Source organism: Canis aureus, chromosome 26 (genome assembly GCF_053574225.1).
Source record: "Canis aureus isolate CA01 chromosome 26, VMU_Caureus_v.1.0, whole genome shotgun sequence".
Lineage (NCBI taxonomy): Eukaryota > Metazoa > Chordata > Mammalia > Carnivora > Canidae > Canis > Canis aureus.
Window position 1 is genome coordinate 31,598,744 of NC_135636.1, and position 12,708 is coordinate 31,611,451.

Consider the following 12,708-nt stretch of genomic DNA (forward strand, 5'->3'; position numbering starts at 1 on the left):
GGTAGACGGAGAGAAATCCAAGGGCGTTGACTAGAACTTTGGCGTTGCCTGGTTCCCCAGCAGAATATCATGCCCCAGCCGCTAGGCTGAGTCCCAGCGAGGAATATGATGCGGTCCCAGAGAAGTTTGGCGGATCTCAGAACAGAAGTCTTGAGTCCAACCTGGTGCTTACATGAAATTGGACACAGGCTGACACCCTGGAGAGGTCTTGTGGGGGCCATGGAGCATCTGAGGGTGCCTGGGTGCCTGCCGAGAGCCTTCCCTGGCAGGCCCAGGGAAGCTAGGGAAAGCTGAGGAGGATGCAGAGCTTGTGGAACAGCGGCTGTGGCTGTTGGCACGAGGATGGAATCAGAAGAGGCAAGATTCTACCCAGCATAGCTAAACCGCATGGCTATCTTGCCTGTGACCATGTGCTGGTTCCAGTCCTAGGGCCTGGACCCGTACCTGGCCACTGTGTCCTCATTTTGAGTTATACATATATTTTTAAAGGTTTTATTTATCTATTTTAGAGAAAGAGAAAGAGCAAAAGAGCGAGTAGGGTAGGGTAGCCCCTCTCTACACAAGTAGGGTAGAGAGGGGCAGAGGGAGAAGGAGAAGCAGACTCCCTGATAAACAGGGAGCCGGATATGGGGCTGGATCCCAGGACCCTGAGATCTTGACCTGAGCTGATGGCAGATGCCCAACTGACTGAGCCACCCAGGCACCCCTTGAGTTATGTGTTGATATGCAGGAGGATTGGGTGGACCTCGAGCTCCAGGAAGCCCTCTGATGGACGGCTTCTCCTAAAGACGCACACACTGCTTTCATCTTTCTTAACTCTTGCTTCGGACTCTGGTCTTGGTTTCCTGCAGCAACCAACTTTCGAACAGGAGCTTCTGTGGGGCTCATCCTGGGGTGCAGAGGGGCTGGGTCGCTGGAGCCAAAGTTAGGAGAGCGGGCCATTAACACACCCCAGGGTCTTCCACAGGTCTCCACCCCCCCCTACCCCCCACCCCGACCCTGGCTCAGCTTCCTCTTCCCTTGTCTGTAAAATAGGTTGCCCAACCCTACCTGCCTCACGGGGTGTATAACGACCCACCACACGGAAATAATGGTTAGGACCCCACTGTGTAAACTGTAAAGACCCAAGCCCATGCTGGGGTGGGTTGTCCTGGTTCTGTGTCAAGGGCAGATTTCCTCTCCCCATATCCCTTCAGTCCTGCAGGCCAGGCTGCCAGCTACCTAACCCCCTCCCCTTCCAACTCTCCTAACCCTCATTCATTCTCCCCTGCAGGACTTCACACACACACTAAATGTGTTTGTCTGATTGTTTTATCGATCGCAAACTCTTTTTGGCTAAGAATTTTGACCTTCTGTTTCTGACATTTTATTTTAAGCCCCAGAATATATTTATTCAGTGCCCGGTTCATTGCCCCAGTCTGGGGATGATTCCAAAATGAATAAGCCAAAGTCTGGGCCATGGGCAGGATGAAATTCCTGCTACAGGGAAACTCAGTTAAGTCACAAAGGTCACAGACAAATTCCCTGAAAGAAAGTTGGAGAGAGTTTACTCGAGAAAAGGCCAAGTATTGAATTCTCTCTCGGGAGGCGGGATGCACATTATTGCCTAAGATGGCTCCCTCTGGCCCACATGGCCTCCTTCCCTCAGAGGCCTCATTTAGCTAATTGCCTTTGTTCTGCAATGGCTCATATCCCACTGGTGCCTTCCTCTGGGAAAATTAATATGTGAATATTGCTCTTTTAGTAAAACCAAAAACAAATGAAAACTTCTGCGCCCTCTATGTGCTCTTCTCCCTTCCTAGGTAGACTCTGGATCACTACCCCCTGCAAAAAAACCTGGTAAAGGGCCCCAAAGGCCAAGTGCAGGCAAGCCAATCAGCCTTTACCTCCTCCGAACTCTTGACCTCCTCAGCCCTAGCCTGCCAGGGGTCATTCTGTCCTTCTGGAAACTTCTCCCTGGGCTCCTGCAGAGTGCCTCTCTTGCCTTCCCCCTCTGGACCTTCTTTCTCAGCCTCTTTTTCCTATATTGCCCAACCCCCTAAATGCAGGACTCAGCCCCTGTCCTCTGCTCATTCCTTTCATACTCTATTCCTTAATATCACCCCCTCCCCTGAGCTGCTTTGACATCCCCTCCACCCTTGAGCCCTGCCTGTGCCTGAAGCTGCTGAGTGCCTATCTCCAGCTGGAGCTCTCCTCTGGGCTCCAGAACCCAGGAGTCCAAAGGCACTTCATACTCAACACACTCAACAGATTGTCCAAAATCCAATCCTTCCCTAGAGTCTTGCATGTCCTAGAAAGACATCAGCCAAACGCCTGGCGTCTTGCTCCTCAGCTCACTTACATATACCCACATCCACAGTCCAGACTCCAGCCTTGGAGACTCAACCTCTTAATGGCTCCTGGGTCCTTTCAGTTGTCTTCACCTGCATCACCAACGTCCTAGCCCAAGCCACCACCAGCCCTAGTCTGAACGACTGTCTCCCTGCAGCCCTTTAGCACCCCAGCAATCCTTGCCTTACCGGCAGCCAGAGATCTTCAACATGCAAATGGGAACAAGCTGCTGGCATTTGTAAACAACACCAAAGCACCGCTCCCCAACCTCCATCGTTCTCAGAAGACAGCCCCACACCATCCAAGCCTGTCCAATTTTTTAGTTCATTTCCAGCCCTGTTCCCCCTCATCCACCAGCCCCGGGCTCCCTGGCCTTCTTTCCCTTTTTCCAGAACAGACCCTGTCCTGCCTACGGCAGGGCCCCAGGCCTATGCTGCTCCCTCTGCCTGCAATGCTCTTACCCTGCTTGATGCTCACTCATCTTTCAGATCTCCTCTGGGAAATATTAACAGATCCTCTCTTCCCTGACTCCAGCCCCCTGGAAGCTCTCAGCCCCATACACCTCTCCTTTGTGATTATCATTGTAATTATCCATGTGCTCCTGTGATTGCTTGCTTCACATCTGCTTCCCAACTTAGACTATCAGCTTCATGCGGGCAGGGAGATGTCTGTCCTACTCTTACCATTTCCCTAACGGTCAGCTGGCACAGAGGACTCACTCAAAAAATATTTGTTGAACTGAGTTGAAAACCTTCTCTTGACTTCACACTTCACTCTCTAGCTTCCAGACAATCCTCGAAACTTTTTTAATTATCTAAACTTAATTATTCAAACTTCTGTAAAAGGGGCGTCTTTGCTGACTATCTCTCACCCTCAGGCCCTGCAGTTGGGGTTCTGCTCTGTCTCACCCCAGAAACTGCTCTCACCCAGGGCTCCGATAACCTCCTAATTACCAACTGCACTGGGTGTTTTTCCATCCCTGGTTTATTGGAATTCTCTGCAGGGCTTGATATTGTTGATCACTCTCGCCTTCTTGAAACGCTTGGCTCTCTTGGTTTCCATGACAACACTCTCTCCTTGTTTTTAACCCGTCTCTATGACGACTTTGTCTTCCCAGTCTCATTAATCAGAGGCTCTGACTCAACCACCCTTGAAATGTTAGGGTCCTGAAGACTCGATATTGTTGAAGATGTCAATTCTCTCCAAATTAACGGACAAATTCAATGCCTTCTGAATCAAAATCCCACCAGGATTTTTAAGTGGAACTTAATAGGCTGATTCTAAAGGTCATATGGAAGAGGAGATCGGCAAGAACAACTAAGAGAATTTTGAGAAAGAAAAACAAGTGGTGGGCACATAGTAGGAGTAAAAGGACTGGATTTGTCCTACTAGGTAGCATCTGACAAAGCAACAGCAATTCAACAGCATGGTCAGGAATAGACATGCTGACCTAGGCAACTCAGAGTTCAGGATCAAATCCATGTCCAAAGGGAACCTGCCATATTCTAGGAAAGGCATTTCAAATGAAGAGCACCAGTCACTAGGAGCACAGAGGTCCTTGTATCTCAACTCTTTGAAAAAGGAACCCGCTGGGGTAGCCTTCCAGACCCTGGACCATTTCCTTTCCTTTCCAGCCCATCCTCCACCCACCTCCAAAACTTGCCCAATGCAGGTACCAGCAGTCCCTTAGGACCTGGCTCTTTTTTTTTCTTTTTTCTTGCTTTTCCTACTATGAAGGTGATACATGCTCTTGGATAGTAAGTATATTGTATATTGTGTTCATTATACTATTCCTGTTCTCTTGTGTTCTTTTGAAATATGTTCCCATAAAATAGTGATACGTGAACATTATGGAAAATTTGGAGCGTAACGAAAGAATGAGGAACAGAAAAATCTTGACAAGAATCCCAGGAACTGCCATGCTATGTGAAAATGCATGTGAAGAGCACGTTTCTTCAGAAAATTTTTTAATGCATTTGTTTACAGTAAATACTTATAATATATATAATCTTGTGCCACCCCTTCACACTGATTATATGCTAAGCATTTCACCATGTTAGTCAACATTCTTTGTAATTATTACGTTTAATGGCTGTCTGATAATCCACTTAATGAATGAAACATAATTTTGTTAACCATTCTTCTGGGGCTGGAGTTGTGGAGAATTTCTTTTTTCTCTTTCTTTCTTTTTTTCCTTTTCTCTTCTTTACCTTTATAAATCAAACCGCAGTGCACATCTTTCCGTACCAGGCTTGGGACAGTGTTTTAGATCACTTTCTTGGGATGAGCTTCCTATAAATGGAACTCCCAAGTCAAACAGTGTGAACCTTTTCGAGGCTTTTCACACATCTTAAGCAAATTGCTTTCCAGAAAGGTTTTGCTCCTTCAGAGTCCTGCCAGCTGTGTACAAGAAGCCCCATGCCACCAGGACAGAGCCAGCGCTGCGAGCCTCTTGTTCTATAGCATTCCTTCGACGGGCGCAAAGCGGTATCTCTCCATCCTAATTTACGGTTATTTTATTATGACTAAATTCAACATCTGCAACTGAATTTGCCTTTTGAACTTCATCTTTTATAAATGGACCCTTACCGCCTTTTATTGCCCCAACATTTCATTATGAAAATTCCTACTGCCTTCTGTGAATGTTTTATTTATGAGAATTTTCAACACAGAAAAGCTTTACATTTCCTATAGTCAATTATGTTTGTATTTTCCATTATAATTCTCTCTATTGCTATGAAAGCTACAATGGCCTCCCTTAATCACAGTTTGAATAATGAATCGTTTCCATTTTTTTCCTAGTGAGTAGTACGCTTTTGTGTGTGTGTGTGGGGGGGGCGGTTAACTCTTTAAATCACCTGGCATTGGTTTTTATTTATTTATTTAAATTCCTGTTAGTTAACATACAGTGTGATCATAGCTTCAGGTGTACAATGTGGTGATTCAACTCTCCCATATGCCAGTGCACGTCACAACAAGTGTGCTCCTTAATCACCTGGCATCGATCGGTTTCAGTGTTAGTATAAAGGGAGGTAAAAATTGCTTTTTGTTTCCCAGATAAAAATCATTTTCTAGCCCCACTCAATGAGAAACCCTTCTAGTCCCCATTAGTTTGTGATGTCTCTGCTCTCATAAGCCACAGTGGGAAATATTGCAGGGATCTGTGTCTGGGCTTTCTAGCCTATTCCACTGAGATGTCTTTCTTTAAAAACAAAAACAACAAAAAACCCTGTTACTTTGTGTCATATCACGCTGCAATAGCTGTTGGGGTTAGAGCCCTGGACAGCTCTATTTCACATCAGCTCAGCTGCCCAAGCATCTGACGCCCACATTGAACCTCCGTTTGGGCATCACACAATGGATATCTCACGGCACCACTTTTTCACTCATATACCCACTTTTAAATTTTTTTATTTTTAATTAATTAATTAATTAATTAATTAATTTTTAGTTATTTCTATTCCCTGGAAGTCAAATTGTATCATTGTGCTCCACAGAGAGAGTCGAGTGGCAGGCACGGCCCTGAAGTCTGAAGGTGAGGTCTGGAGACCTGAGTTTGAGCAGTGCCTGTGCCCACTGTGCACCGTGTCCCCAGGACCTCGGTTTTCTGTAAAACGGGTCTGGGGTGGTCAAGTGAAGTAAAGAACATCAACACAGCTTTATTCTCCCCTCAATAACTGTGTACAAGGTGTGGAAATACCAGAATGGGCAGGAAGGAGATGGTCTCTAAGAAATGGACTTCAGGGAGCTTCCAGGAGAGTGACTATGGCTAAGTGCTCTTTTAGGGGAGCGCTCTTCAAAACAGAGTGAAAAAAGGCAACTCCAAAGAAATGATTACAGGGGCCCCGAGGGAAAAGAACAGAATGTGGAGGAAGGGATGGGCAGGGGTCCTGCTCTGGCCAAGGGGCCGGGGAGAGCCTCTCTGAGAGGACATGTAAGTCCGAGAGGCTGAGAGGAGGGAGTTAGGGGAGAGCCTTCCCAGGATGAGAAACAGCTGAGCAGAGCTTCTAGGAGAGGAACAAGCTGGAGCACTTGAGGAACTGAAAGAATTCGCTTGTGGCCGGAGGGCAGTGAGTTGGAGCATCCCAGGTGGACCAACATGGCCAGCAGACCGGGTGGACTGCGAGGAAGGGACAGGATTTTGTCCTCAGGGCAAAGGGAAATCTCGGAAAGCTGCGAGTTTGCAGGACCATGATGTGATACTACTCGGGTTTTAAGAAGTCTGCTTTTACTTCTGTGCGACAAGTAGAGGGCTCCGTGGGGAGAATACTGCCAGGCCATGGCCGAAAGAAGATGGAATGTGGAGGGTGGAAGGTGGCGGAACCAGGTGGTGGCACTGGGGATGGAACGGTTGGGCTGGGGATGAGACTGAGCTGCCCAGATTCTCTGGGACCGGGTAAGAGGGGAGGGCAGGAACGGTTGGGCTGGGGATGAGACTGAGCTGCCCAGATTCTCTGGGACCGGGTAAGAGGGGAGGGCAGGGAAGTGTCAAGGATGACACTCAAAAGCCAGGTTTGGGAAACTGAGTTGAAGGCTGGGGCTTTGTAGAAAAGGGGAAAAAGACAAGGGAAGAGAGGGATGCCTGGGTGGCTCAGCAGTTGGGTGTCTGCCTTTGGCTCAGGTCCTGATCCCGGGATCTGGGATCGAGTCCCACATCGGGCTCCTTGCGAGGAGCCTGCTTCTCCCTCTGCCTATGTCTCTGCCTCTCTCTGTGTCTCTTATGAATAAATAAAATATTTTTATTTTTTAATTTTTTAATAAAATATTTTTAAAAAAAGACAAGGGAGGAGAGAAGTTCTGGGGAGAAGTGAGCAATCTGATTGGTTGTGGCAGGTTTGGGGGTGTCATGAAAGACATCCTGGTAGAGCTGTTGGCTGGGTAGGTAGGCATGCTGGTCTCTGGACTGGCAGGCGGGACATGAAATTGGGGTCGTTAGTGACCACCCAGGGTGAGAACACAGAGGGAGATAGAAAGTGCCAGGGCGTGAGTCTTGAGGGAACTCACCCCTTAGATGGTGGGTGGAGGAGGCTGAGGAGGAGTGGCCAGTGAGGGTAGAGGTTAACTTGGAGATCTGGTGTCACAGTGGGGTCATAGAGACCAGGAGAGGTGATTTTAGGAGGAGCGGTCGGTCGGCTGTATCAGAGGTGGCCATGAGGCCCGAGTGAATTCCAGGAGAGAAGGGTATCTGCCGGGTTGGGCAATGGGGTCATTGAAAAGAACGAGGTGGTGGTGAATGGGTGAGATGGAGGCCTGGCCAGTAGGCTGTGCTGCCTCCTGGGAAGAGCTGGACTTGCGTTGGGAGGGATCTTGGCCCTTTCTCCTGTGCCACCCTCCGAGAACATCTGCTGGTCCCCAGCCATCAGACTAGCCTGGTGACTTTTCATCCCCTAGCCTTCTACCCTCACCTCACCTACCCCAACAGCTCCTTCTGCCTGTAATCTCCCTCCTTCAGAGTCCTCACGTCTTTGTGCTAAAAAGAAAATTTTCTGAACCTCCATTTCAGGCATTTGATTTCAAGCAGAAGATAATTATTCTGCCTCTACCTAGCTCGCTGTCTGTTGCTAGGTGCCAAAAGGTACAAGAAACGAGGAAGACATGGCCCCAGACACGAGGCAGGATGAAACTACTGCTAATTAGAGCTGTAGTCGGTGCCCAGAGGGCAGAGAAAAAGCCTCCAGAAGAACATGGAGATCAAGTTACCTCGTAAGATGTACATGATTTAATTTTGCCTCTTTCCACCAACAAAGCTAATCCTTTCACCTCCACACTTAATCTCACGATTCCCGGGGCCCCTTGCGTGACCCATCCCTGCTCCTCAAACTTGGCTCCCACAGCCCTCCACCCTCCAAATATCAGCAGGTAAGACACAGCACCTTCCTGGGCCCTGCTGTCCTCCCCCCCCCAGCTCTCCCTTTCCTCTCTTGCTTTCTCAGCCAGACTCCGGGTCATCCCTCCCCCAGAGTTGCTGTGGCGAAGGACCCCAAAACCAGGTGTGGGAGATGCCCTCCTCTCCCCTGACCTCTGTGCATCGGGCCCACCAGTGGCCACACTGACCTCTGGGCTTCTGAGAACCCCTTTCCTTGTCTTCCCCTCTTTTCAAAGACTCCCCTTCGCATGTCCATGGGTCTCTGGTCTTTGCTCTCACTGTGTCCCCTTTCCCTTGATCTTGTGCATCCCTAAAGCTGTACCTGCCTCCTGGGGTTGACTCCCCAAATCAACAATGCAGCCCAAGCCACATTTGAGCTCTAGACCAACATGCCCATCTTTCTCCTTAGTGACTGCTCTTCCATTTGCAGTCCTGATCTCTACTCCAAGCTCAGAACTCGACTACCAACCATCTACCAATATCTGATATCTTCACCAACATGACCCAATAAAACTCCTGGTCTGTTTTTCTTTTTCCACTTGATTATCTCTTTTTATTAAAATTCTTAATCTTTCTTCTCTGAGTTTGTCCTCATCTGGTGTTTCCTATTTTGAGGAGATGATACCACCACTTTGGTGGGAGACACTTAACAGTTGCCCTAGAATCTCCTCATCACCGACCTCATCCCATTGTGAGGCTTAATGTCTCCATTAGCAGCAGTAATTGCATAGTGTAAGCCACCATCTCTTGCTGCAGTTACCTACTGACTGGTCTCTCCAAATCTGCTCTTCCTCCAATCTTCCAACCCCCACAGAACAGCCCAAGTGGCCGTTTCAGAATATACATATTTTTTTATGCCTTCTTCGTATTGAAACCATTCAGTGATCTTCAAGAAAGATCAATTTTGATTTCTCCAGCCTCTCTCCTCCTGACAGTCATTCTCCTTGGTTCTTGCTAACAGAAGCCACTCCCCATGTGACACAGATTGATCTAATGCCAGTCACAGTGGTCAGGTCTACTTCTCTTGACAGTGATTGGTTTATGAGTGAGTAGTTGTGGCAAATCTGACCAATGAGAGGTGGTGGTGGTGGAGTCTTTTGGGAAAAGTTTCTTAGTCTTTAAAAACAAGTATAAGGAAGAATCACTTCCTTTCATCCATCTACGGACATCATTATAATGCCTGGAGTGGCTGCAGCCATCTTATGACCATGGGAACAGAAGCGCACATACTGAGGAACGGACAGAACCTGGGTCCTTGATTTCATTAGGGTTGCCTCCCGTGGAACTTCTCATTATGTGTGGCAATAAATCTCTTATTGTTTAAATGTTTTCGGGTTGAGTTTCTATCATTTGTTTCAAAATCATTCTTACCAATAAGTGCCATGGCCATGGTGGCCTTCTGGTTTCTGGAATGCACCACTCTCCCACCATGGAGCTTGGTGTATGCTGCTTCCTTATGTGCAACACTCTCCTCATTCCTAATGAACTTCCATTTCTCTGATCCAAGGTTACTTCTTTGATCTAGGAAGATCTCTTCATGGCACTATCAGAGTTTTTGATTACGGAGATCTTTATTTACCTGATTAATATCTGTCTCCCTCAATGGATTGGCAGCATATGCAGGCCAAGACCACCTCTGTCCTTACTCAGCATTGTACACCCTCCTACATGTCCGTCCCAGTGCTTAGAAGAATCAAATCCACCAGTTCATTCAGGGTCCTGGGAGGAAAGAGAGTGGTGTGCTCAAAAGGATTTAACTGAAACCAGTGCAGTGAAAGGACTATTCATAGAGTGTGGCAGGGTTCAGGGTTCTAGTGATGACAGAGGACCCACAGAGGAGTAACAGTTGGAACCATCACCAGTGCTCGCTTCGGCAGTACATATACTAAAATTGGAAACCATCACCACTTCCAGGACTGAAGAGATGAGAAGAGGATGTGGGTTCTCAGAACACATAGAGAAGGCGGTGCCTTTAAGAAGGGGACCCTACCTGTGGCCATAAGTAAAAGAATGCAATCACTGCCAACCCACATCCCATAGAAAGTCACCCAGGGGAACCTTTTTCTTCCCTCCCTCCACTCTCCCCACTGGTTCCTCCATTTGCCAAACTCAATGAGAAGCCAGGGAGCAAGGAGCCTGGGGGTGTAGAGATCAGCCATCCAGGGCACAGAAGAGGATGGAGAAAGAGAAAGGCTCAAGGAGCCAGTGAGGAACATCCACAACAGTCACCAAATGACCCCCTAGCTACTGCAATGCAACTTTTTCCCTTAGTAATCTCAACTACCCTACAGAACTGGCCAGTGTAGACAATCTTCCCTCCAAGTTGTCAGGATTGGAAAGGGCACAAAAGGGAGTCTTTTCAGGTCTCGCCCTCTCCTCTTGAGACATCTCCAATCATATCTACTTGTTTTCCTTTCAGGTGAGCTCAGAGGATGAATCCCAACAAATCGTTCTTCTTTTCATCCTCTCCCTCTTTGCTGGTGCCCTTTCAAGATGAGAAAATTCTAGTGTCTCTTGTTTTGAAAAATCCTCCTGTGATCACCCACAATCATCCCATTGCCATCCAACTCCTGCCCTAGTCATTCAAGCTTTCTCTAAGGACCGGGGGTTGCATCTCCTCCACCCATTCCCTTCATTGCCCCCTGTAAACTAGCTATTACCCCTCATTCTTCATGCCAAGGTTCACAATAGCCTTCGATTGCTAAATTCAAAAGAGTTTGCTTCTTGCTTTTCTAAGACTCAGGCCATATAGCAAGTTGATTAGTTTCTCCTCGAAACTCTTCACTACCTTGGTTGCCATGGCAACTCCTCTCTGAGTTGTTTGTCGCATCTCCCAGGTCCTTCCTTCTCTTTCTCCTTTGTTGCCTGCCCACATCCCTGGGGCCCCTCAAATCTCCCTGTAGCTCACAATTCTGCCCTGGGCCCTCACCTGTTCTCTTGCTACACTCTTTCCCTGGCCATCTCACAATTCCTGAGGTTCCCATTACCCTCTATCCCTGGGTTGGCCCTTCCAATTGAATTTCTTCCTGAGCCTCAGATTCTAGGTCACCTGGCAGTCCCCCCAGCCCCTCAGCTCTACCTGAGACTGAGCCCATTGGCCTCCGTACCATGTTCCCCATTCCAAGAACCTCTCTACCATCTCCACCTAAGACACACAGGAGTCACCCTTCACTCTACCCTTGCTCTCACCCCAATAGCCAACAATCATCCTGTATTTCTGGCTTTGTTTTCTAAAGGTTTCCGGGTCCTGTCCAAACCCTCCCCCACCCCACCCCATCATGGTTTCAGGTAGGCCTCATCCTATCTTATCTAGACCATGACCACAGTCTCTTGATTCATCTCCCTACCTAGACACTGTCACCTTCCAAATCTAGGCTTCATGCTGGCTACCAGTGATTGTCCCAGATAAATCTGAAATGTCACTGATGTAAAAGCATTCAATAGTACTCACTGACTGCAGGATGGTGTCCAATCTCCTTGATGTGGGGGGCACCCAAGGCCCTGAAGGGCTTGATCTCTGTCCACTTCCTGTCTCATTCTTCCTATTCCCTCCTTCCTTTATATTTCAGGCATACCAGATGCCTAGATGCCTGCAAGCTCACTCTCGCTACTTCTCACTTGTGGGGCTTTGCTTGTGCTGCTTCCTTTACTTGAAATGTCCTTCTTGTCCCTTCTACCTTGCTCATTCCTGCTCATCTTTAAGAAGTCAGACCATTGGTCACCTCCACTGGAAAACTCTGTACGTACCTATGTTCCATTATTGCATTTACCATACTGTAATAGAATTTTTTATATACTATTTAATGTGCTTCCCTCCCACTTCCTTGCCGGTCACTGTTTTGCCTAAGAAATGACCCCAAAGTCTAGTGGCTTAAAAATGCAATTTAATAGTCCTCATGGTTCCGGGGGTTGACAGGGCTCTGCTGGGTGGTTCCTGCTTAAAGTCTCCCTGCAGCTGCAGTCAGATGGCAGCCGGACTTGAGTCATCAAGGCTCAGCTGGGCTTGCTGGGCAGGAAGGTGCCTTTACACAGCTGGCCGCCAGCTGGGAGCTCAGCTGAAGCTGTTGACTGGAGTGCCCATAAGTGGATTTACCACACAGGATGGACTTCTCACATAGTGGCAGTTCGGTTGCAAGAGGAAATGTCCCAAGACCAAGTATTTCAAGAGTCCCGTGGAGAAGCTACAAAGCTTCTGATGATCTAGTCTCACAAGTCTCATAACATCCCTTCTGCTATATTCCTTTGCCCAAGAAAATCACTAAAGTCAGCTCAGATTCATGGGCAGGAAAAGTAGTCTCTACTACTTGATGTGAGGAATAGTATGTATATATAGGGAGGCAGGAAATGATGGTGGCCATGGTCACTTTCTCCTGATACAGTCAAAGCTTTGGGGGAGGACAGGGGTTATTACAGCATGAATGCAGCAAGATGGTCAATGGTTTCAAATAGTCTCTTGAAACCTACAAAGAGACAGGACATTTAGTTGTGGTTGCTGGCTTTTTGTAAAGAGG

General features: G+C 47.8%; 2 long non-coding RNA genes across 3 annotated transcripts in view; one reads left to right on the forward strand and one right to left on the reverse strand.

Annotated features, from left to right (window-relative positions):
• Positions 1–478: 478 nt before the first annotated feature.
• LOC144298321 (uncharacterized) lies at positions 479–6,735 on the reverse strand. Its single transcript, XR_013365251.1, has 2 exons — positions 3,285–6,735; positions 479–913 (listed from the first exon to the last, which is right to left on the reverse strand). It is a non-coding gene; the product is annotated as an uncharacterized LOC144298321 (long non-coding RNA).
• Positions 3,436–12,708, forward strand: part of LOC144298317 (uncharacterized) — a 31,297-nt gene continuing 22,024 nt past the window's right edge. The window contains exons 1-2 of one of the 2 annotated variants that reach the window (XR_013365246.1): positions 3,436–4,003; positions 7,835–8,041. This is a non-coding gene — a long non-coding RNA (uncharacterized LOC144298317). Of the gene's footprint in view, positions 4,004–7,117; positions 8,042–12,708 lie in introns of those variants that run through there. The other variant, XR_013365245.1, reaches the window with a different exon arrangement.